Source organism: Canis aureus, chromosome 10 (assembly GCF_053574225.1).
Source record: "Canis aureus isolate CA01 chromosome 10, VMU_Caureus_v.1.0, whole genome shotgun sequence".
NCBI classification, from domain to species: Eukaryota; Metazoa; Chordata; class Mammalia; order Carnivora; family Canidae; genus Canis; species Canis aureus.
Window position 1 is genome coordinate 14,716,794 of NC_135620.1, and position 25,105 is coordinate 14,741,898.

Below are 25,105 nucleotides of genomic sequence, written 5' to 3' on the forward strand. Positions count from 1 at the left end.
AAGGATCCCACTACAGGCCCGACCGCCCACGCCCCGGAGCACACGCACACATCCCCACCACCGCCCCGCGGAAAAGAAAGGTAGGAGCTGAGCTCCGGGAGTGCCGACGCCTCGGCGTGTCACTTCCCCTGCATGTGCCATAAACAACACGCCGGCACCTTCCCAGCAGGCAGCGGAGGCCGCTGACCCCCGATCGCGCCGCGCTCAAGTTGTGCGCTGAGGCCACAGCCCTGCCCCATGGGGAAGCCCCGGCCCCCCGCCCCACACGCCCCAGCGGGAAGCGCGGCCCCCCGGCGCGCCGGCCCCGACCCTCCTCCGCGCCGCCCTCCGGCCCCAACCCCCTCCCTCCCGGGGCTAATTGTCTGGACGCGGTCGCGCCCGCCCGCCCGCCAGCCCTCCGCACCCCTCCCCGCCGCGGCCGCCGCCTCCCCCGGCTCGCCCGCCGCCCCGCCGCCCCGCAACTTCGGCGCCCGCCCGGCCCGCCGCCCGCGGCCCCCTCCCCGGCCGCCCGGCCCTCCGCGCCCCCGCCCCCCCCCCCCGCGGCCGCTGCCCCTCCCGCCAAGCCCGGCCGGGCGCTCGCTCGCCCGCCCCGCCCCTCCCCTCCCCTCCCCTCCCCTCCCCTCCGCGGCCCCCCTGCGGCGCCGCCCCCGCCGCCCCCGGCCCGCCCCGGCCCGCGACCCCGGCCCACCCAGCCCCGCCCGGGAGGACCGAGCCGCCGCCGCGCGCCACCGCGGGAGGGGGGCTTTACCTCGGAGGCGCGGCCGCGAGCTGGGGGTCGGTCCCGGGCGCGGGCGGCGCCCCTGCTCCGTCCGTCAGCGGCGGCGGCGGCGGCACATCCCAGCCGCCGGCGACCGGAGGAGGAAAGCGAGCCACGCAGGGAGGGAGCGGGCGGGCGAGCGAGGCAGGGGGGAAGCAGCGAGCGAGGGAGGGAACGCAGCTCGGCGCCGACGCGCTCCCCGCACGCCTGCCGGGGCCTCCTACCGCCGCCTCTGGCCGGAGAGTCGCCGCCCGGGTCGCTGCTGCCGCCACCGATGCGGCCGGGAATGAATGCACGGCGGCGCCTCGCTTATCCGGAGGTCAAACATCCTTCTGCCTCGGGCATCCGGATCGGCGCCGGACCCGGAAGTGAACACATGGAAAAAAAATTAGAAAGGAAAGCGTCTCCCGAGCGGCCGCGGCCCCCAGGCTCCCGCAGCAGCGAAAAGAGCCGAGCGGAGCCGAAGATGACAGCGCCCAGCGCGGATTGGCCGGCTCGCCGACCGGAAGGCACGCGGCACGCTCATTGGCTGCCGAGGCCTAGACGGGCCAGCCACGCCCCCTCCCCGCCTCCGCGCGGGCGCTGCGTGAGGGCGAGCGCGGAGTCGTAGTGGCCGCGGGGATGCTTCTCTGCGCGAGGCCGGGCGGGGCCGGGCCGGGCCGGGCCGGGCCGGGAGAGGGTCGGCCGGGTCTCGGGGGACGACCGGAAGCAAGCGCTCCCGTGCCGAGGGAGGGCGACTGACAACTCCGCGGCGCGGGTGAGCGAAGAGCCCCAGGGCGCCGTCGTGCCAAGTCTGGGTCCGAGGCTTGGCCCGGCACAGCCCTCCAGGTGCAGACCTTTAGGGCCCCGCGGACACACGCTCACACACTCCCTTTTTGGTGTGACCCCAGTGCTACAGCAGGGATGCAGCTGCTTGGAGCCGGGGCTTGTGGCTGCCCTCCGCATCCCATGGATGGTCTACGGAGAACCCCGCTCGTGGGTTCAGCTAATGCCCAGAACCGTATGACCTGATACTTACTGTCTCGGTGTTTCCAGTGAACCTCCTGAAGCTTCCAGAGGCCAAGCATCGCTCAGCTGCTCAAGCTGTAGGACCCGGAGCAGACCCGGTGCTTTCTAACTCCACCTGCCAGTCCCGTCTGCCCACGCGGCGAAGGCAGGAGAGTCCCCACTCTCTCGGGGCAGTCGCTTCGGCGGGATGAGCACACGTCACCTTGGAAAACCGCTGTGGGAGTCCATCCACCATGAGGGTGTCTGTGGAGCACTCTGCAAATACGGCTTCTTAACTGTTCATTGTTACCCAGTGTTACTTTTGTCTAAAGCTCTTTGAAAAGTCAAACGTGAAGGTGTGCATGAAGAAAAATCACAGCCTGGCCCTGATTAAATATTCATTTATCAAACATCTTTCTGGTATGATACGCTTTACCCAGAAACTTGAGTCTCTCCGTCCGTTTTTTTTCTCCCACCCTCAGGAACAACGCAAAAGTCTCCAATGAACCAAATGCCCTTGAAAGTAATGGAGGATGTCTCTTTTTCTCCCTCCCTCCCTACTGGACTGATGATAAGGTTGGTGTGTAAACCTCAGAGGTGTACTTACATGCAAAGACGCTGGTTTTGTTCCCCTATTACAGTAGGGTTCTTTACTTTTTTTTTTTTTTTTCCCAACCTCTCTTTTCACACTCTCTCCTGAACTGGAGCTGAAGAAGTGACGGCAGATGATAAGAGTACTACTGGTGCAGATGATAAGAGTACTGTCTCTGTGATTGCCGCACCACCATCATTTCTCAGAGACTCCGAAGCAACGAAGGTTTTGGCGTGCTCAGACGAGAGAATAATTTGCCTAATCAAAGTACATATCCGAAAGTGTCTGATCTCTCGCAGGGTCCGATACCAGACGGGAAACGAAGCTAATCGATCTCCACAAGTGAAAGAAATGTCTGACATACAAGGAGCTCTAAATATTGTCTTCCACAGACAACAAACCATTTTATATTCTCCGCCTCAAAAAACACAGTTTCGATGAAGAACGCCTCCTACCCACCCTTCAAACTTCCCATAGATGTTTAAGAGATATAACATATATACATATGTGATCAAAGCACATGTTTAGATATGAATAGGAATAAGGGTTTACAGTGTTAAACACTTAGGTAAAGACTCCTGTTAAAATTAGGCCTAGAGATCGCTATAGACTAAAACGGGCCAGTAACCCAGGTAGGAAGCCAATGAGATTTTCATATCATTCGATTGTAAGAAAAATTTGGCAATATGAAAAAAGATCACACTAATGAAGAAAAAAACCACAGGCGTCTCAACCAAACTCGTCCTTCTGTATCCTAATGTCTCAACATAAGCAGAAAAATCACACTTCTTCATCTGCTATGTTATACACCAAGTACATTTAATTTTTAGGTTTCCCATCACTGCCACATTTCAGATGTTTATATTTGATTAATATTTTTCATGTTTCCAAAGCAGTGTGACATTCCCCGCACCCCCCCCCCCACCAGAACTTTATTCTGTTCAGTATTTATCTCTGTTGATGCAAGTAAATATTTGTTCCACCATTTAGGCTTGCAGCAACTGTAATGATGCCTTTGAGAAAAAGAATGTATATTTCTATGAAAAAAAAAAAGGATCATATATTTCCATTAAAATGAGAGGGCAAGTTATTTCAAAATGACGGCAGTCTGAGGCTAACGTACATTTCATAGAAAAAAAAAAGAAAAAAATAAAAACAGGATTTATCCGGTGGGAGTTTGAGGGCAGAAGAAAAAAAAAATAAAATTTCTGGGGACCTTTAATTTCATATCTGAGATAGAGTAAATATCCCAGTGTCTCCCTTACATGTGTTAATTCTTCTCTTTCTCTTCCTCTCACTCTGCGTGTTCACCTTGCGTACCTATCCCCACTTACACCCATGCGTGCGCATGCAACACACACACACACACAAACACACCCCATGGAGAAAGTGTAGAATTGAGGCCTTCTATTAGAGTTTTAAGAAGGAAAAGTATTCTCTTTCCTTCTTTCCCCACTTGAAGTCTTACTGCTTATAAAAAATAAAAATAAAAAATACAAAAAAGGAAAAACAGCCAGCTTTTCTCTCCACAAAATACACCTACATTCTCTCAAGCAAAGTACTCGTAAGACATGAAAAGAAACCGTTTTGTTGGGGCGCCTGGGTGGCTCAGTCAGTTCAGCATCCGGCTCTTGATTTCAGCCCTGCTCAGGACCTCAGTGTCCTTAGATCAAGCCCTGCCTGGGGAGTCTACTTGAGATTCTCTCTCCCACATCTGTGCACTCTTTCTCTCTCACTCTCTCCATCTGAAATTCAAAACAAAACAAACCTTTTTTTTAAAAAAAAGGAAGCACTTTGTCAAAAGAAATTTGAAAGTTCCAAGTTCCTAGCGTACCCTTAGAGATTATGGGAGCACTATCCCGTAGATTTGTGCTACACTCATTTACTCCCGACATACATCATTCATACTGTTAAAATAAGCCAATCTTCTTTTGTACAAAGTGATCAAGAAATAATCCCCAAATGCAAACAGGCATGGAAGATGCACCTACGCCTCTACTTTGGTGCCATGTGTCAACTACGTGGCCAATCTGGCTAAGTTAATACAAGCAGGTATTTCCCATCTAACAAGATAACAACCAACACTTGTACAAATTCCAGTTTTATTATTCCATCTGAGTCTGACAGTCCTGTGAAGTAATGCAGCATCTGCTGTTATTTTTTCCCGCTAGGAATACGGAATGATGGGCTCAAGGAGGTTAATTAACTGGCTCAAGATGATGTGACCATTAATAACCCGTTAGATATAAAATGCAAACTTATGAGATTAAGATGTTTAAAAAAGCTTTTCAAAATAGGAACAGGAAACGTGCATTCTCTTCTTCCAAATATTTTATTGAACTGTAACGGTAAACCTAGCTTGGTGATTTACCAATTGACAGAGGGTAGAGCCTGAGGCAATGGCACAGCATTTGTTTCTTCTTCCAGGTTATCCTTAAGGTGAACTACCTGGAAGAAAGATAGAGGGAAGAAAAAGGAAATGCTCCAGGAGAAATAGGAAGGATACAAAATGACACACTGTAACAGTAGCCAGAGCCTGGGAGCACAGCAAAGTCTTTTTACTCAGATAACCTGAACTTCCCCAGTCAAGCCTGGAGTCAAGGGGAGGGAGAAGAAGGATGCCAGGAGAAAAAGACAACCGCCAGGTACAAGAATCACACAACTTCTCTAAAAGGCGTTGCTGTCTTTTATAACAATAATCTTAAGTAAAGTTTGGGGCGCCTGGGTGGCTCAGGGAGCTAAGCGTCGGCCCTTGGCTCACGTCGTGATCTCAAGGTCCTGGGATCCTACCCCAACCTGGGTTCCCTGCTCAGTGGGGAGTCGAGTCTGCTTCTCCCTCTGCCCCTGCCCCCGCCCCCTGCTCACGCACACTGTCTCCCTCTCTCCCAACTAAATAAATAAAATCTTTAAAAAAAAATCTTCAGTGAAGTGTAATAACAATAACATTGATAGGACTCCCTTGTTTCAGCTCCGGCTGACAAAACGAAATACCATAGACTGGGTGGCTTACCAAACAGAAATGTATTTTCTCATGGTTCTGAAGGCCAGAAGTCTGACAGTAGGGGCTAACATGGTCAGGTTCTGTAGAGAGCTCTCTTCAGAGCTTGCAGATGGCTGGCTGCCTTCTCACTGTGTCTTCGTAGGACTTTCCTCAATGCAGGAGATCTCGTTCTCTAGCTCTTCTTAAAAGGGCACTCATCCCATCATAAGGATCCTCCCGTCGTGACTTCATCTAAACCTAGATGTTAAAAAAAATTTTTTTTAATATATAAAATAAAAACAAAAACAAAAACAAAAATAAAATAAACCTAGATGTTTCCAAAAAACCTCTTCTTCAAATACCATGGTTCTAGGGGTTAGGGCGTCGACATATGAATCGGGTTGGTGGAAGGGGGCACACAGTTCAGTCTATACCGCTCCTCAAAGGAATACTTCCTCTGTAGGGGATGCCATCTGTCAGTAAAAGAGAAGTTAAATACACGATATTTCTTATAGTAGACAACTTGTGGACAAATTATTTTATTTATTTCTTTAAGATTTTATTTATTTATTCATGAGAGACACAGAGAGGGAGACAGAGAGAGGCAGAGACACAGGCAGAGGGAGAAGCAAGCTCCATGCACGGAGCCTGACGTGGGACTCGATCCCAGGACTCGATCCCGGGACTCCAGGATCAGGCCCTGGGCTGAAGGCGGCGCTAAACCGCTGAGCCACCGGGACTGCCCTGGACAAATAATTTTAAGACTTCGTATGGGAAAAGATTATATTCTCTAAGAGAAAGAACTCCAAAAAAGAAACCTGCCTGTAGAGGCAAGCTGTAAACACCATGGAAAGTGTAAAAGAGTCTTGCCAAACAGAATGGTGAAATCTCTAGCTAGGCAATTTTATTTCTGTTTTTTTCCATTAGGAAGCCTGAATTTTGGCAGCTTTAAGGAAATTTGGCTATCTGAAGATTGTTTTGTGATAAATGGAAGAGTTAGCTAAAACCGTGATGTTTATTTCTCCCCCCAACCCCCCTACCAGCAACCCCACCCCGCCCTTTTCTTTTTTGGTGCTGATTTTAAGCACAGCTTGAATTCTGGGTATTATGTGAAGCTAAGGTTTAGAGATGCTTGTAATGATTGGCCCCTGCTCCATTTTCCATCCCTTGGTATTCTTTAGCTCCGCAGAGTTATCCTTTCTCCGTAACTACCTCAGGAGCCCATCCCAGTGCATGAGCCAAATCGGACCAAGACTGAGCGTCTGTCTCATCAGCCCTCATCCATGGGAATCATGCAATCCTCTGGCTGAAGATGCAGAGCGCCACTCTGTATAAGAGTGTATAGACTTCCAAGTGTGCCACCTCCCTGTCTTTTGGCCCCCTATAATGTTGTCCCGGTCTGTAGCACCAAACTCCTCCTCGGATGTCCTTTTCTGATTGAAACTATAGGCTTTCCCAGAACCCCATCCAATGTGGAAAATTGTTCTGACTACACCAGTTCCGACTACACCCTAGGTCCCTGGCCCGGGACCTGCTACGATGAATTACCCTCACACTAATGAACTGACTAGGCTTAATGGATAACCGTATCCCTCTTCTGGACAAGACCACATTGGTACCAAAACTTAGTCTAAGTCGTGTCTGACCTTCACATGCCCTTTGCACAGGGAACAGAGGAGTAGCTTGTGGGGGTCAGCATCTGTGTCTAATTATGTTTCTTACACTCTGTCATGTTTGCTCTTAAATTCCTCCCTCTCTTCACCAGGCGAAATTCCTGACACGTCTCCTCCTCCCACCTGTTCCTATTACCCTGTTGCTGTCATCTCCAACCGAACAAGATCCCTGGGTCAACAGAACTCAAAACTCCCGTGGGAGGATACATCACTTAGAGCCTCGCTGCCTGTCCTTCTCATCCTCCTTCTCCTATGAGTAGGATTATATGGTTTTTCTGTTTCCTCCTATCTTCCTGCCATACGCCATCTGAACCATCTAAACCTCAATGGGCTCATCTGTAAAATGAGTCAGTATTTCCTACATCACAGTGGTAGCAGGAAGATTAAAGGCTATGATACATCAGTAATGCACTTAGCACAGTGTCTGGCACAGAGGAAGCAGTAGGTAAATACAAGTGTGTTGTTACCCACCACGTGACCCTGAGAAACCTACATTCTCTAATCCAACGTGAGCGGTAATACACAACAGAAGATGTCAGGTCGCAGGCTGTTCCCTAGCTTTATCATTTTCTTAAGATCTTCTTTATTTACTTGAGACGGGGGAGGGGGGGGAGCAGAGGAAGAGAGACAGAGGTAGAGAATCCCAAGAAGGCTCCCCTCTCCACCTGCTGAGCAGGGAGCCCGACCTGAGGATTGACCCCGCGACTCTGAGACCATGACCTGAGCTGAAATCAAGAGTCAGAGGGCTTACCTGACTGAGCCACCCAGGTGCCCATGTTCCCTGGCTTTGAAAGTCTAAGGTATATGGAATGAGATTTGTGTCTGGAGGCAATACATGATTTAAATTTGCCTCAGGCCCCCATGTCTCTTGATTCTCCCATGTCTGGTTGGACATGTACGGTAGAGTGGCTGTCCAGCACCTGTTTACCCCCCACAGTTGTTGCTTTTGATGAATTTTCTCCCTCTCCCTGTCGCCCCTGCCCCGGGGCTCTGCCTTCCTGTGAGTTGAGTCTTAGTTGAGAGGGGACTGATGGGGAACACCTCACCTAAATGCTGCCAAATGGATACTCTCTCCCTGGACCGGAATACTCTTGAGCAGAGGGATGCGGAAACTGAAAACATTTGGAATGACATTCCATTCGCAGAGCAGCACCTTAACCACACAGCTCCTGCCCTACGATGGTGGCTGTGACCCCACATCCTAGTCTTTGGGGCTTTCTGGATCCTGCCCTGCCCCCCAGGAATCTCCGGATTCCTGTCACTTCTGCAAAACCTCCCGCCTGCAAATGCCTCTTACCCAACTCTGTTTCGCTTGCATTCTCCACAGCAAATTTCTCTTCTTTGCAATGGAAGAATCTGGATCGCCATGCTTCCATCCCGGCTTTTGGTTCAGCTCAGCGCTGTCCCCTGCTTGTATCCTTTCTCGTGTGGCTTGGTTCTGTGCCCACATGGACACTGGAATTCCAAACTCTGGCTCAGTCCTGCTTCGCTTCTTTGGCTCCCCCCTAATTTGGTTCTGCCCGCGTCGGGGACCTGACGTAACTGACAAGAAACTTCCACCAAATGCCACAACTTGCTGCTTTCTAGAACCGCTGCTCTCATTCGAATTAGTGTATGTTTGTCAATTCATATTCATGATCCTAAAAGCCAGTCTCGTCCTGCATCTCATTTCCTTTCCATATATTAGCTGCGTTCCTTGGATCTTGTTGCACATGAGCCCAGACGAATCCAATTGGTCTCTTTGCAATGGAACATGTCCTACATACTGAAGTCCCTATCGCCGTTTCGGTACTTAGTGATGGGGTGGCCCCTCTTTCTGCAAGCTGCCTTGCCGACTTAGTTCTGATCTTGGGATATTGAAGAGAATCCGCGTGTGCACTGTGTGAGCTACAGTCCTCGGTTTCCCCCTTCACGCCTGTCAACCAGACATTAATATCTTGCGAGCAACCTGTCGGTGGTGTTGCACGAGCTACCTAGTCATGATCAGGGTTGCCGAAAAGAAAGTAGAAGCTGGCTTTAGAACTCGTATCCAGGTAAGGACAACCCACTTGCATGTGATCTGGGAACTGTTCATAATAATGACCGTTGTCAGCAGGAAACTCAATAAACGGAAACGTTGTGCACAGCAACAGAAATCATCATCTGGCACATACGGGAGATGATGAGTGCTCAGCAGAGAGACAGAAGTATGCCTATTCTTTACCTGCGCACGTTCAAGGATATTTTAAAAGACTGTGATTCCAAGTGGCTTTAAAATATGGTGACTTGCCTATATATCCTTCAAGGGATGTATCCTAAGCGCAGAAACTAACCAAAAAAGGGGGGTGGGTTTTTGTTTGTGTGTTTGTTTGTTTGTTTGTATTTCTCAGCAGTCACATTGCAGTGTCGATGTTGTTATTCTGGGAGTGGTATCTATATAAAGTGGCATAGAGCAAAACGAGCAATTATGGCATAGTTCAGCCCTGCCATCTCTGATGTTGATATGGGGGTGGGGGGCGCCAACTAAACAGCGTGGTGTCCTACATTTGAATTGGAAATTCACAGAGACTTGCCCGAGGTCACACCCCAGAAAATCATCATGAACTCCAGGTATTTTCTCTAGATACCTTTTAGCTCGGTGCACTTGTATAGGCTCCAAAACAAGCTCAACTCAGCTGCAAAGAACACGGTGGACCCCCACACTTTACAAATAGGAGAACCTTAGCAGAAAACGGCACGCTGTTAGTTTCCAAGTGATGCTGTAACGGATTACCCGAAATTTGGAGGCTTGAAACAACACAGATGTTCACGTTACCCGTCTGGGGGTCAGAAGACCGAAATGCTTGTCAACAAGCTAAACCCTCGGTGTTGGCAGGGCTGTGTTCCTTCCGAAAGCTTTCAGGGAGGATTCAGTCTCTTTGTGTCTTCCAGATTCTGGAGGCTTTCCTGCATTCCTGGGTAAGGCCCATTTTCATTTTTAAGGCCAGCACCACATCACTTCGAATTCTGCTTCTCCCCTCACGCTCCTCTGCCTCTCACTCTCCTGTCTTCTTCTTTCACTCATAAGAACTCCCGTGATTGCATTGCGTCCACTGGGGATAATCCAGGATAATCTCCCTGTCTCAAAATTCTTGGCTTAATCTCAATGCAAAGCCCCTTTTGCCATGTGGGATAATATAGTCACAGGTTCTGGGTATTAAGGTATGAACATCTTTGGGGGCCATTATTCTGCCTTCCATAGGGACCAAGTGACACAGACGGGTTTGAGCATCTTCTATATTTTTAATTTGTTTATTTGAGTATAGGCGACACGCAATGTGACGTTAGTTCACCGTGTCGGAGTTCAGCTTCTCCATACGTCATGCTATGTATGCCCATCACAAGTATAGCTACCCTCTGGCACCACTTAGTACTATCACCATATTAGTGACCGTGCTCCCTATGCTGTCTCTTGCATTCCTGTGACTTATTCCTTCCATAACTGGAAGCTCACATACCTCCCGCTCCCTCTCACCCATTTGCCCAACCCTCTCTCTACCTTCTTGCCTCTGACAACCATCAGTTTGTTTTCTCTGTATTTCTTAGGCCTGGTTCTGTTTTTTGTTTATTTGTTCCTTTTGTTGAGTTGGAGGGGTTTTCTGTTTTTGTTTTTTCTTAAAGGTAGATCCTAACTAACCCCAGTCCCTGCAGGTAAGAACCCAATACTTAGAAACATCACTCTGTGAATAATTCTGTTACTCTCCCCTGGAAGCCTGATGCAGCCGGGATAGAGTGAAATCAGCCACTCCTGAGTGCGTAAAGAAAGCCACGTACTTGCCAGAAAACACGTCTTTGATTCATCATCGATCGTTTTGTTCTTTTCATAGGTGAGAAAATGGAGACTCGGACAAAGTTTAAGAGAAGTGTTCCGGTCACTCAGCTAGTAAGTGGCAGAGCTGGGATTTGAAGGCAGGTAGGTCTGACTCCAAAGTCCACGTATTTATGCTGCTCTTCCTGATGTAACAGGAGAGGTAAACAAGGAAACCTGGCGCACACGGTCAGACTGAGGAACCACTAGAATGCTACTCCTCCACATCACATCCAAACTGGCAGAGGAATGAAGAGGGAGGGAAGGACATAGACAGGAAGGGAAACGGGGGGAGGGGGGTCCTAAATTCGTCATTCATACCTCGCTGCTTTAGAGCAACTATAAGTACCTTGGGGGAGAGGGTGGAGAGGGATGGGCAGAGGGAAAGCTTAGATCTTTCTCTAGGCACAGCTTTGAGAATTGTAGCAGGTAGCCCTCCCAAGAAACGGCACCGGTCCGAGAATTCTTACGGTTTGTAGTCACACTTCTCATTCCACCCTTCTTCCAAATGTCACGTCCCAAAGAATGAGAGGTTCTTTAAACCAAAGGATCAATATTTACTTGTGTACAATAGGCTTCGTGGTATCTATTGCTCTTTTCAGCCACGTATGTACACAATAGCCAATATTGATTAATTTCTGCAAACATCCTCCAACTTTTAACGGCTTGAAGTTCTCTCTATCAGGTACTCCTTTCGACTAGTTTCTCCTCAAAGGCTCAATAGGAAGTTACATAATCTGAAATCAGTGTTGGTGCGAACGTGGCCTGGTTAGACTTGACTCCGATAAGAGGATGTCAGTGTATTAAAGGGTCAAGTAGCGTCAAGTAGCAAGAGAGGTGTTTGTTTGGGAGTTTCCCTTTAAACTGCCTCGTTACATAATACTTAGTGAAAATGAATCTGAAAGATATCTTGCGGGGATTTTCTAAGATATATTCAGTGCCGTTTCTAGAGATACTCTCAAATTTAGCATCGTATGTGGTCAGAGCTATCTGGCCCACGATATCGTGTATCTCCTCCGCTGCCTCCTAAAACATCCCTTCATAGACCAACCCTACCAAACCGTTCCTTTCTGTGAGGGCGTTGCTTACAAATCGAGGGACATTCTAAGGAACAGCCCTATGCAACTCATTGTAGTCAGCACTCAAGGGTAACTTCAGGGATGACCTTCGCTATAGCGCGTCATGTCTTCTGCATGAGGGCCCAAGGAACAAACTTCTCATTTTCGATACCAGGAAGAGCTAAGCTTCTTTTAAACAGCTGGTGGGCTTTCATCTGACAGATGTCATAAATCGCTGACCTCTCCTACTGACTTCCGGTGTTGATTTCTAGGAATCCTAGAAATAGGCTTCGTAGCCTATTTCTGAATGGTCCGCGTGCCTTATGACATGCATGTTGGTCAACCAACTCTGGAAGAATCTTGTTTCATAGACTCTTACCCCGCCTCCCCTTACTTTTATCTTGTTCTACTGTAAGTACTCGTAGAAACTGCCTTGGTCCTTTGGATAATGAAGCAGGGTATCGAATCTATGTGAACTAATTTTCTATTTGTCTCTTTGGCACATCCCAGGGAAATTATTCGTCTTCTCCCTTTCCAGATTTGGAGAGTGTATTTGGGCTACACTGACCAAATATGACACTCCTAAATTTCACACTGGGAGTTCCAGAGAGTACCTCAAGGAGAAATGCGTTTGTCATCGGAAGCAGCCAAAACTGAGGTACAAGGAAGCCTGTATGACTGTCACTTACAACAATTGTGCCATTAAGATATTTTTCTAAGATAGAACAGTATTTTCAAATATAGTCCCAAACAAAGAAGCAAGGGCAGGCGATGGTTTGCATAAGAAGGTACTTTTCACATGGGCATTCTTTATGTTATTGCCTCAAAATGTGTAATGGCTGGAACTTATTTATTTGGCAGTGGCTAATGATTCTCCCAAGCAACTATCAATTGAACCATCACTAGTGATTGAGAAAACATATAACTAGTGTAACTCATATAACTCTCACCTCGTTACACACTGAATAAATATAATGCCAATACTACTAATAGCAAAGAGAGCACAAACATTTAGTGAGTACCTACCACATACCACGTACTCACTGGTACTTGCTGGTCATGTTGGAGGTGCAGAGATGTGTTGGATTCAGAATATAATGATGTGTGTGTGTGTGTGTGTGTGTGTGTCATGGCACACCATATTTCTCTCTCAAAGCCGATATAGCCTTTCTTTAGGCTAAATAAAGGTTATCTCGTGTCAGATGTTTTGAATTTCAAGGGCCCCTGTCATTCCAAGTCCCTGCAGAGGGTGAAGCCAGGGCCTTCTTTTCCTGATGGTTTGATGCTACCCATGTGGGCTGCCTTCCAACGAAGGGTTGTGATTTGGCTGTGGGGAGAGGAAGGGATAACTAACTGCCTCCTTCCTCCCTCTCTGTCCTTTTGGGGGAGGCCACGTCAGTTGTCTGTTGAACAAACCATTGTAACCACTATGTTGAGGAGCACAGTGCTAGGAAGACCAAAACTCAGAAATAGCTCAAGATCCCAAAACCTCTCAGTTATTTCTTCTCTCTTCCTTTCTCCATGCTTCCCCTGCCCCCACCCCTCAATAGAGTTTTCCTACTTGATGTAAACCACGCAGCAGTGACTCCTACAGCCTGGAAAGCCTGAGGTGAAAAATGTGACCATCAGCTTCCACGTTTGTCACAGCTCAGCTGAAGAACTAGACTCCAATGGATTTGTCATGGGTTACCAAATCTATGCTGCTGAAGAGCAAGACCTGTCTCAAGATGATCTAGCAGGATGCTGTATGTGTTCCAGTTCCACCAAAGTTCTAATTCTTACCCTCTCTTGCTTCAAACATATTTTCTCCCTTTATGATCTCCCCTTTGCGGTCTCACTAATAGGAGTTTCCCATATTATATGTTTTACAGGTTCTCTAATGTGGCGTTAGACTGCCACCATATCCTGGGCAGGCCCGAACAAGATCCACGATGGGGTGGGCAGTCACAAAGGGTGTCACCCTAAGTCTGTAGCTGTCCATGTTCTATTTGTATGTCTGTGGACTATATACCATATATACATATAATATTTGTTATATAGCATATATAGTGTATAATATATAAATGTGCTTATGTATATAGCATACAATAGAAAAATTGGTAGGTGCTTTGCTGTGGAGTATAGTTGCTTTTATATTACTCTTCAACCACCACCAGCCCAGCGCATATATACTTTGGTGACATTGACTCCATATTGCCTCATGAGAGCAAACAAATTGAACCACGTTGATCTCCAAAAATGTCCTCGATCCGTGCCCTTTTCATAGTAAAGTTTTGTTGATCTCTGGTGAAGTGAATTTTTTACTCTACCTTTAATTCCATCTCTTTTTACCAACCGTAGACTCCAGGGTCACTTTTAAGCGGATCTCAGATTGGATTACGAAGACTGGCTCCTAAATAAAATGACTGGAAGTAAAGAACCAGAACTAAAGGGTACCACTGTCTTTGAAGCCAAGTCAGGTTGAAGTGTTATGAAATGAATTTCACCTTAATCCCATCTCTAGAACTTGAGCTAATCCCAAAATCATTCTTTGTTTCAAATCTTCATCTGGGGCCTCTCTACATAAAGTCCCTACAATCATTTCTCTCCTTTAGTTACCTTTCCTGTTCCCCACACCAACCCGCTTCCATACATACATGAACCACCCCATTAACTAGATTCATGTGGGTTGCTAAAGCAAAATTGTAAAGATCAAATGACAACCCTTGACCAACAGTAGGTGTTTAAATATCTTCAAGGTTAGGAGTAGGAGCAGCTTCCTGCAATTACCAATTTCTAGACATCACCTTCCCTATCTTAACCACCAAATCTGTTGGTACTTTAATTTTTTTTAATGCCTTCAGTGAATCACCTGTGTTTGAAGACAGCTTTGCCTTTGGCACAATTCCTAGCCTTCTTTTGATATAGTTTTTCCTGAGCTATTCACTACTCAATTATCTGGTACTATTTTATTGTTCCCTCGTTGCTTGGGAACACTTTACCCATTACTGGAGTGGCAGTTCATGCTCTACACCCTGCTCCAACCCAGATTTTCCAACCCAATCCAAATTAGCCTGTATGCCCAACTCCGTGCACTTTTACTTCTGGAACATGACATAGTAGACATTTCCTGAAGTTACCAACAGAAGATCTAAGTTTACCCATTCCGTCATTAGTGTATAACCTTGAGCAAGACACTAAATCCATTGGAGCTTCAGTTACCACACCTGTAAAATGAGACTAATGCTAAAACCTGCTTTCCAGGACTGTTGTAAAGATCAAATGACACCAACTATGTTGAGAGCTCTGTAAACTATGCAAGACTATACACACAAGCAATTTACTGTGCTTTTCTTTTTCTTCTTCTTCTTTTTTTTTTTTTTTTTAAGATTTTATCCATTCATTCCTGAGAGACACAAAGAGAGAGAGGCAGAGACAGAGGCAGAGGGAGAAGTAGGCAGGCTCCCTGATGTGGGATTCAATCCCAGGGATCACACCCTGAGCCAAAGGCAGTCACTCAACCACTGAGTCACCCAGGTTCCCCTTACTGTACTTTTCTAAGTCATAGCTCACTATCAGATAGTCTTTCTGGGTACATTTCTCTACCTAACAATGTGGCCTAGTGATGACTGTAGCAGAGGAGTTAAGAAGTTATTTTAAATGGGGTAGGACCTTCCGCAGTTTGTCCTCTCAAAACCACAAATGTAAGTGACCACTTACTGCACCACTGTGAGTGAAATCCAGTGGTATGGTGGCCAATGTTTAATTACTGGCTCTCTGAGGGGGAGAAGGGAGCTGTCATTTGTAGAATTTGCTGATTTCCATGGTGTAAATATTCCCACCCTGGCCAATTTCAAGCTACCAATGCATTATTAACCGTCTTACAAAATTCCTTGTTATTTAGCAAGTGGTCGTCGAGCACATCACCATTTCACTCTGCCTTATTACCATTCTAAGAATGCCTCTTGGTATCAATATAGGTCCTACAGAAGAATTCTGGATGTTATTGCTCACCAAGAGTAGATTTTTTTCCTTTATTTTTTTTTTTATCATTTAGAAATCACAAAATACTCTTCTCTATAATATATCCTTTTAGATAGGAAAATTCTTTTTTTTAAATCCTCACTTTATTGGAGTTCAATTTGCCAACATATAGCATATCACCCAGTGCTCATCCCATCAGTGTCCCCCTGACTGCCTGTCACCCAGTCACCCCTTCCCCCCGCCCACCTCCCCTTCCACTACCCCTTGTTCCTTTCCCAGAGTTAGGAGTCTCTCATGTCCTGTCATCCTCACTGATATTTCCCACTCATTTTCTCTCCTTTCCCCTTTATTCCCTTTCACTATTTTTTTATATTCTCCAAATGAATGAGACCATGCAACGTTTGTCCTTCTCTCATTGACTGACTTCACTCAGCATGATACCCTCCAGGTCCATCCACGTTGAAGCAAATGGTGGGTATTTGTCGTTTCTAATGGCTGAGTAATATTCCATTGTATACATAGACCACATCTTCTTTATCCATTCTTCTTTCGATAGACACCGAGGCTCCTTCCACAGTTTGGCTATTGTGGACATTTGGTAGCAAAATTCTTGGAAATAAAGACCTCCTTTTATTTTCCTCATTAGCAGAATTGTTCTTTGATGTTTAGAATACTATTTCATTTTAATCTAATTAACTATCAAGGATTTAAAGACCATGGCATACATTTTGAAAGATTAACAGATAATGCAATGACTGTTAAAAGTGGAAATTGTAATCACACTTACCATGCCTATAAAATTCGTACCAACTCCAAAATATCTAATATTAATATGTATTTTAAAAATATCAACAAAGGTTTCTGTATTGTAAATATGGATATTGAAGTATCTCTTTGCATTTGCTTTGTCTTTCACAGGCTGATGGTTCTGTGATGGTTGGTGTTATAACAAGATGATCACCATGGAGAGATTGCATTGGCAACATGCCCACCGCTCCAAATGCACATGCTTCTGAGAACTGATGTGGTTTCCACTGACTCTTGGAGGTGGGAGTGCCAGGGGAATTCTGGCTGACTCAGACCATTTCCAAATTGAAGGGCTTTTAGGCATGTAATTTCTGGTCTGCTTACAGGTTTGAATTAACTTCACTGCATTCTCATACATTAATTTATTATTGTTGTTATTGTTTTGGGATCCTTACTGCTATCTTAGACCTACCCCCTTGATTGGACTTAAACCCTTCAGGAATTTTCTGTAGAGGAGGAATGAACTTTGGGAAGATCAAAACCTCAGAACTAAGTTCAAATGGAAATCATTTTACCACATTTCAGTGAAAACCATTTTTACATACCATGGTTTTTGGCAGACTGTCTGGTATAGGTTTATCTATTTGTGGGTCTGAACCATCCTAGATACTCATCTTATACAGAAAAAAAAAAGAAAATGAGCACAAATTGATATTTTCATCTATTTCCTTTTGGCTCTCTTCCAATCTACACCAAGGGGGATAAGAGAAGATAAGGTATCTTATAAATCATCATACCAAAATTCATGTTTGAAGGTTACTTATAGGAAGACTTTTGAAACTGTGTTGAAGGGAGCATTGGACAGGTGATATTTTATATATCTTGGAATGATTTATATTTTACCTTCCTCACAATGACCTTACTTATTATAAAAAGGATACAGTTGGTGGTGTAGAAAACTTCACATCTCAGTAGATTGTATTACAAATTGGTTCAACAAAAACATGGAAAATAGCTGTAGTATATGGCTAAGATATCCTTATAATTTATGCTTTTATTTAAAATTATATTTTCTTGAGGCACTTGGGTGGCTTAGTTGGTTAAGCATCTGACTCTTGATTGGGCTCAGGTTGTGATCTCAGGGTCCCGGGATTGAGCCCCACTTCAGGCTCCCCGCTCATCTGAGAGTGTCCTTGAGATCCCTCTCCCTCTGCCCCTTCCCCTGCTCATTTGTGCTCTTGCTCTCTCTCTCTCAAATAAATAAATAAATCTTTTAAAAATTATGTTTTCTTGAGAACACAAAAGTTGAGCATAAGGGAAGATTCTTCCTTGTAAATTAAAAATATTTGGAGGAATTTGAATTTATACAGGAATTTTTTTCCCCTCAAAAACACCTAAAAATATTGCCAGTCACTGATATTAGAATGGATACCACCCAGTTTCCAAATACTGTATTCTCCGTCAGAGGCACCAAGGAACATTTTTGAAAGGGCATGAATTCCCCTAAAGCTTAGGTGTAGTAATGAATATCCTAATTACCTAGAAGAAACCCTTATGGAAAAAAAAAATGACCCTTATGGATGTGTCATTTTTTAAAAAAAGATTTTATTAAAAAAAAAAAAAAAAAAGATTTTATTTAGGGATGCCTGGGTGGCTCAGCAGTTTAGCACCTGCCTTTGGTCCAGGATGTGGTCTTGGAGTCCCAGGATCAAGTCCCACATCGGGCTCCCTGCATGGAGCCTGCTTCTTCCTCTGCCTGTGTCTCTGCCTCTCTGTGTGTCTCATAAACAAATAAAATCTTTTAAAAAATAAGCAGGGAAGCATTGTTTCCTCTTCTTATACCTGGAAGATATTGTGTAAAATTGGTATTAATTCATCTTTAACAGAGGTACCCGTACTGCTCACTCCCCACCCAACCTCCCCTTGTTGCCCTGGGTGTTTCTGAATGAAGGAGTTGAGTTTCAGGCCTGTAAGGGACAAAGAGGTCTCCCAGATCGGGCTACTGGGTCTCTTCTGCTAGCTCTGCTTATTTACATCATTATCTCTCTCTGGAAAAGAATGGAAAAGGAGATTCTCAGATCCAGTGAGAAAGACCTCTCTGGTCTCTTACTTCTGGGAATGTTCCCAATTCATTCCCCTTTATGGGTGGTGTCACACTCATTTGGTGTCAAAGAGGGACTCCAGTGTAATCTGGGGGAAGGAGTAAGCCCACTTGAAGGACCTTCAACTGCTAGGTTGAAAGCCAAGAAACTCTGGGCCCCTGTGGCCTTCTGTTGGATAGAAGTACATGCCACACCCTGAAATTATGTTTTTCCTACAGTCTTGGGATCCCAAACCACCTTTTCCTAAACACATCGTTACATTTCTCCTTTAGTTGTCTTTTGTTTGCACCATTTCCAAGGTTTACAGTTATACTGAGCAGGAAGGATCAGGGAAAAAGAGGTCTACACCACCTTGTCTTGTTTGGAAGTGACCTTCACTTTTAATCATAGATGAGCAAGGACTGACTCAGTTCCAAAAGGTCTTGAATTACTTGAATTCTGCATAATCGGACAAGGATTTACTATGAAGATGAAGAAGACGAGGAGACAGAACCATTCATCATTGGAATTGACCTCAAGCTGATACAGCACAAATGAACAAAGAGGAAAACACAAACCAACAACATGAAACAGGGAACAAAGGTCTTTTCTTTGTAATAGCTACTGGCCAGCTTGTCTTTCCTTGGTATTTACCTCTCTGCTTCATGTTTTCAATGTAAAGCAAAGTTGTTTATGTCTGACATTGTGTGATATGGACTGTGAAAATTTTGTGAAAGTTGTAGGGCAGCTGTAATGTTCAATCAAACAGGCAATTCGAAAAGTTTAGCTCAAACTCTTGGGCAAGCACAGAACATTTTATCATCCACCAGCCATAAATTAATAAGATATCAGGATGGTGATTAGCAATGACATGTATTTATTCCTTCTGTTATTATCTTCTTTCTTTTCTTTTTCAAAAATCATTTGTTGAAAACCTATCTTACTTCCTTAAGAAGCATTCATGGATATTATTTCCTACCTAGGAGAGACGCTATTTTAGTTTCACACACTCGTTATTGATTAACTTCTGCTGTGAAAATGAAACCAGATACTATTTATTGAAACTCCTTATTGAAATTTCATTTAAATAGGCCAACATTTGAGCTCCTAAAAAAGAGTCACACATCCTATTGCTCAAGTGGCTTGTCTTGAAATAACAGAGAAAATTATTTTAGGTACAGCTTGTGTTCTCGTGCTTGTTGTTTTTGAAACAAGCCTAACTACCACATTGGTGATGTTTTCTAAATTCTTTGTTGATGCATTCTAACTTTTTTTTTTTTAAAGATCTATTGATTGATTTAAGAAAGAGAGAGAGCCACACTTGTGGGGCAGGGCAAAGGGAGAGAAAGAGAGAATCTCAAGCAGATGCCATACTAAGTGCAGAGCCCGATTCAGGGCTCGATCAAATGACCTTGAGGTCATAACCCAAGATGTAACCAAGAGCCAACCATTTGAGCCACCCACGGGCCCTGCATTCTAACTTACTTTTAAGGATGACCCACTTACTTCAGGGTTGGTGCGCCCATATGCAAAAAAATGACATAGCAGAAGAAAATTACTATGATCAACTTTGCAAAGTTACACTATGCACATAGTTACAATACCCAATTCAGTGTGCTACTACTGTAAGAAGTACTTTAGATAGAATCATTAACAATATGCAAGGTAGTATTTCCCAAACTTCAAGGAACAAATCTAACTCACTACAAAGCCAGCTGACTTTTAAATAATATTTGCTGATAAGTATTACTACTCTTAAGAAAATGCTTATAATAGAAACCGTGTTTGGGCTCTAAAAATAGTATTCTCTCACTCCAAAAACACTAGCAGCAGCAGAGTTTCAACTGGAAATCTTGAAAAGAATGCTTCTGTGTTATGAAATATCTACAGAGTCTTTAGAACTGTGTGAAATTTGCTTAAATAGAACATATTTGAAATTGTGCTGTACTGACTTCAGAATCCTTCTGAATCACAAAAGAGAAGAATGTTTGTATTTTTAAATGATAACCAAGAGAAGCTATAGCAGTTGCAGGAATTTGTGAAGAATTGAAGATCACAGTTAAAACCTGACATTGATTCTATGCTATTTGTAAGTTTCTTTCTTACTTTCTTTTTTTATTTTTAAAATCTTTTATTTTTAAAGATTTTATTTATTCATGAGAGATAGAGAGAGAAAGAGAGAGAGAGGGAGAGGCAAAGACACAGGCAGAGGGAGAAGCAGGCTCCATGCAGGGAGCCCAACATGGGACTCGATCCCAGGACCCCAGGATCACCACCTGAGCTGAAGGCAGATGCTTAACCGCTTAACCACTGAGCCACCCAGGCATCCCTTTCTTCCTTTCTTTTTTAAGATTTATTTATTAGAGAGAGGTGGGGAGAGAGGCAGAGGGAGAGGAAAGGGAAGAGTATCTCAAGCAGGTTTCTCACTTGATCCAGGGCTTGATTTTACCACCCTGAGATCATGACCTGAGCCAAAACCAAGAGTCAGATGCTCAGCTGACTGAGCCATCCAGGCATCTCTATTTGTAAGTTTCTAAAGAAATTATTAGACTGTCTTATTTATTATAGTTAATATATTCAGCTATCAGCATTCTAGTCAATATTTCTATATTCATGAATGAACTTTTTAAATTCTGGGTAACCTAACATCCTATTCCAGATGAAAGAACCTAGTCTCTGTTTGCTTACATTTTTTTTATTGATAGCCAATCACTTAATGAAAGACTAATATATATCAGTTAGTAGTTTCTGAATTCCTGAGAACAGGGATCCAGTTTTATTTATATGCCTAAACCTAAAACTTGGTGCCATGTCTTACATATAATGGCATAATGGGTGTTCATCATATATTTGTTAAATTAATTTTTGTAAAGGAACTACCATTGCTTGAAGTTATATATATATGTATATATATATATATATATATATATATATATATATATATATATAGACAGAGAGAGAGAGAGAGAGAGAGTGCATTGTGCCAGGCCATAATCTTCCGAAAACCCACAAGATATTCATATATTGGTCAGCAATCTTTTGGTGCCAAGTAACAGAACATAAACCAAACCCAGCTTTGGTCACAAAAGGAATTAATCAGGGACACCTGAGTGGCTCAGTGGTTGAGCAGCTACCTTCAGCTCAGGTGGTGATCCCAGGGTCCTGGGATGGAGTCCCACATTGGGCTCCCTGTAGGGATCCTGCTTTTCACTCTGCCTATGTCTCTGCCTCTCTCTCTGTGGCTCTCATGAATAAATAAGTAAATAAATCTTTTTTAAAAAACATTAACCTAAAAAAAAAAAAAAAGGAATTAATCAGCTTGTATAACTAAAGAGTCCAGAGGTAGATGAGGTTTCAGGTTTAGTACTCTGGCTAAATTTCTCTATAGTTTTGTCAGCTCTGCCCCCTTTCATGCATCAAATTCAATTGACTTCCTTCTGGTAATATAACGGCTGCAGTCATTCCAAGACTTACATCAACACATGGCACCATATATCAGGATAGAGTGTCTCTTGTAGAACAAGAGTTTGCCCATATTACAGGAAGCCCTCCCCCCCAATGTCTTTCTATACAGCTTTAACCTAAATTAGATGAAATTATTGGCTTGCACTCATCAAAGTCAACTCTTAGAGTTAGGATTGGGTTTACTCCTTGCCAAAGTTCCACTGGCTGGGAAATATAAGATTTTCCTAAGACAGCAGACAAGAGAACTGAATGTTGGGTAGGTAATCAACATATGTCCACTAGGCATATTGGTAGCTCCAGTAGGTCTTAGAGAATTTAAGTCTTACCTGAGGTGAAGAGTGGTTTAGAATTGGATGCTAATTCTGAAGCTTGTGTTCTTTTTTTTTTTAAGATTGATTGATTGATTGATTGATTGATTAATGATAGACATAGAGAGAGAGAGAGAGAGGCAGAGACACAGGAGGAGGGAGAAGCAGGCTCCATGCCGGGAGCCCAACACAGGACTCGATCCCGGGACTCCAGGAGGATCGTGCCCTGGGCCAAAGGCAGGTGCCAAACCACTGAGCCACCCAGGGATCCCCAGAAGCTTATGTTCTTTTCACTTCAAATTTCATCAAGTGTTTGGAGAAACTACCAGATAGCATGAAATATCATCCTTGCCCTAACTTTGGAAAACTAAAACTAAAATAGTTCCTTTTTTAAAAGATTGATTTATTGGGATTCCTGGGTGACTTAGTGGTTGAGTGTCTGCCTTTGGCTCAGGGTGTGATCCTGGGGCCCAGGGATCAAGTCCTGCATCAGGCTCCCTGCAAAGAGCCTGCTCCTTTCTTTGCCTATGTCTCTGCCTTTCTCTCTGTGTCTCTCATGAATAAATAAAATCTTTAAAAATAAAAATAAGGAGTGATTTATTTATCTGAGAGAAAGAGAGTAGGGGAGGGGAGCTTGACATGGGACTTGATCTTATGACCCTGAGATCATGACCTGAGCCAAATCAAGAGTTAACCATTTGTGCCCCCAAAACTAAAATAGTTCTAAAATCCTAAGAAGAAATATGATTTAAATACAATGTCCTCCCCACTCCATCCCCTAATTCCCCCCATCCTACTTCTACCTTCCCCGATACATCGGAATCTTTCCCGTCTTTCCAATCCTAACCAACTGCTCTTGTACTTTCAGGGCAGTGGTCCATGCTCCAAAATGATCTCCCTCTCTTAATTTTCATTGAACGTCTATGTCTTTAGGCATTAGATGAAACAATGCAACGCTGATTATAATAATGCATTACCACTTCTGGGGATATTTGCAATGACTATCATGATACTTGGTGGACACAATCCCTCACACTCCTTGTTCCTAATAATCTCTCCAGCAACAATCTCAAGGGGAAGGGATGCCAAACAGTAGGGGAGGATTTTGTTGCAGACAAGCCTTCCCAGAATCCCTTCACTTAAACTCTGAAAGTGATTGTTTCCCTCATCTCCATGAATGAGTTTCCTGGCAGGCCAAATTGTCTTTTCCCCAAAAGCATAGACTTTTTCCCAATAATCTTGTCTTCTTCCTAGAGAACTCCCACTAGAGCTTCTTCTTGTCCCACTCCCATACATTTTCGAGCACTTTTGTATGTTTAAAAATTGTTACTTGATTGTTTCGTGTGTGTGTGTAATAGCGGTTTTCTTTTCAGATGGTTCTTTCCTCTACTGCACTTAACTTAATAATAATGATCCTCACTTAAAAAAGACTTCCAGATTCAAATTGCCTTTGAATATGATGTTATCCTCCCCACCCCTCCAAAACAAATAGGTTTCACCTTCTTAAGGCCTTTATTTTTTTTTTTAATTTTTATTTATTTATGATAGTCACAGAGAGAGAGAGAGAGGCAGAGACATAGGCAGAGGGAGAAGCAGGCTCCATGCACCGGCAGCCCGACGTGGGATTCAATCCCGGGTCTCCAGGATCGCGCCCTGGGCCAAAGGCAGGCGCCAAACCGCTGCGCCACCCAGGGAAGCACAACAAGAACTGATCAGAGAAGACTGGCTAAGAGCACAATATGCCGAAAAAGCCTGGAAATTCATCTTTTAAGAATGATACATTTTGGAATTTACCTCTTAAAATGTCATCTAGTTCTTCCATAGTCATGTAAAGCCAACCACAGTTGAATTTTAAATTCAGGAACTGGGAATGGAGTTGATTGGTACAATTTTATTTAGGTCCCAATGGCTTTAGGGGAAAGGGGAAGTTATAGTATCTCAAACCGGCAGTGTGTGTCTGGCCAGATCTAGTCTGGGCTGGTGAGAGCTGGACCAAGAATTCTTGAGGACTCTCTTAAGCAAGCCAGAATTAGACTAAGGGTTTTAGGTTACTGACCCTGGCTTTAAGGCATGTGGGCTGACAAGAAGTCTATGTTTAATTGTTTCACCCTCATAAGCTTTACCAATGTTTTCCCCTGCACTACAATCACAAGCATGTTTGCCTCTTGGCTGCCTGCATAGAGGACATCCCTTCCCGCCCACTACCCACACATAGAAATACTGCTCTTTGAATATTCTGAGCTGTTCAGCCACTGCAGAATCAACCCACACACAGTAACAGTTAAAGTACTTATTATGTCCTCCTTAGAATCTGATCTGTTAAATTCTGCTGTTTTTCCCAATTGAATGCAACATCTTACGTATTTACAGACTTTTGCCTAAGTTGGATTTTAAAAGACCCTTAATGATCTTTGCAAGACAATGTTACAATTGTTAGGATTGTGAGTAATTCTGATTACTAGCAGAATGGGGTTTCTTTTAAGAAAATAGAACAAAACAAGTGGTATTATATAAATCAGGGAATTTCAGATATGGGTGGCAATTCACTTAGACATAGCCATTTAAACTGAAATTAACTAACTTACGAGTGTGGTTCTGGCTGCCAACATTGTAGAGCATTCCCTCCACTCCTAATGTGACAGCACACTGAGGGTGGGGACAGAGGGGT

General features: G+C 44.4%; 1 protein-coding gene and 2 long non-coding RNA genes across 10 annotated transcripts in view; 1 reads left to right on the forward strand and 2 right to left on the reverse strand.

Moving 5' to 3' along the window:
• Positions 1–1,151, reverse strand: part of CEP120 (centrosomal protein 120) — a 118,967-nt gene extending 117,816 nt beyond the window's left edge. For 2 of the 3 annotated variants that reach the window (XM_077911431.1, XM_077911428.1), the window contains exon 1: positions 982–1,151. The gene's annotated coding sequence lies outside the window, so the exon portion shown is untranslated. Of the gene's footprint in view, positions 1–748 lie in introns of all 3 variants that reach the window. The other variant, XM_077911430.1, reaches the window with a different exon arrangement.
• Positions 1,152–1,347: 196 nt separating this feature from the next.
• LOC144322004 (uncharacterized) lies at positions 1,348–17,665 on the forward strand. 5 transcript variants are annotated; one of them, XR_013387554.1, is made up of 8 exons: positions 1,348–4,981; positions 7,082–8,402; positions 8,916–9,022; positions 10,835–10,920; positions 12,412–12,531; positions 13,424–13,618; positions 14,214–16,307; positions 16,755–17,665. It is a non-coding gene; the product is annotated as an uncharacterized LOC144322004 (long non-coding RNA). The 5 variants fall into 5 exon arrangements; XR_013387553.1 differs by having other exon boundaries at positions 7,082–9,022; XR_013387557.1 differs by having other exon boundaries at positions 7,082–9,022; positions 10,835–10,890.
• LOC144322005 (uncharacterized) lies at positions 4,652–10,963 on the reverse strand. 2 transcript variants are annotated; one of them, XR_013387559.1, is made up of 3 exons: positions 10,782–10,963; positions 5,347–5,574; positions 4,652–4,784 (listed from the first exon to the last, which is right to left on the reverse strand). It is a non-coding gene; the product is annotated as an uncharacterized LOC144322005 (long non-coding RNA). The 2 variants fall into 2 exon arrangements; XR_013387558.1 differs by lacking the exon at positions 10,782–10,963 and adding an exon at positions 8,287–8,826.
• Positions 17,666–25,105: the final 7,440 nt, after the last annotated feature.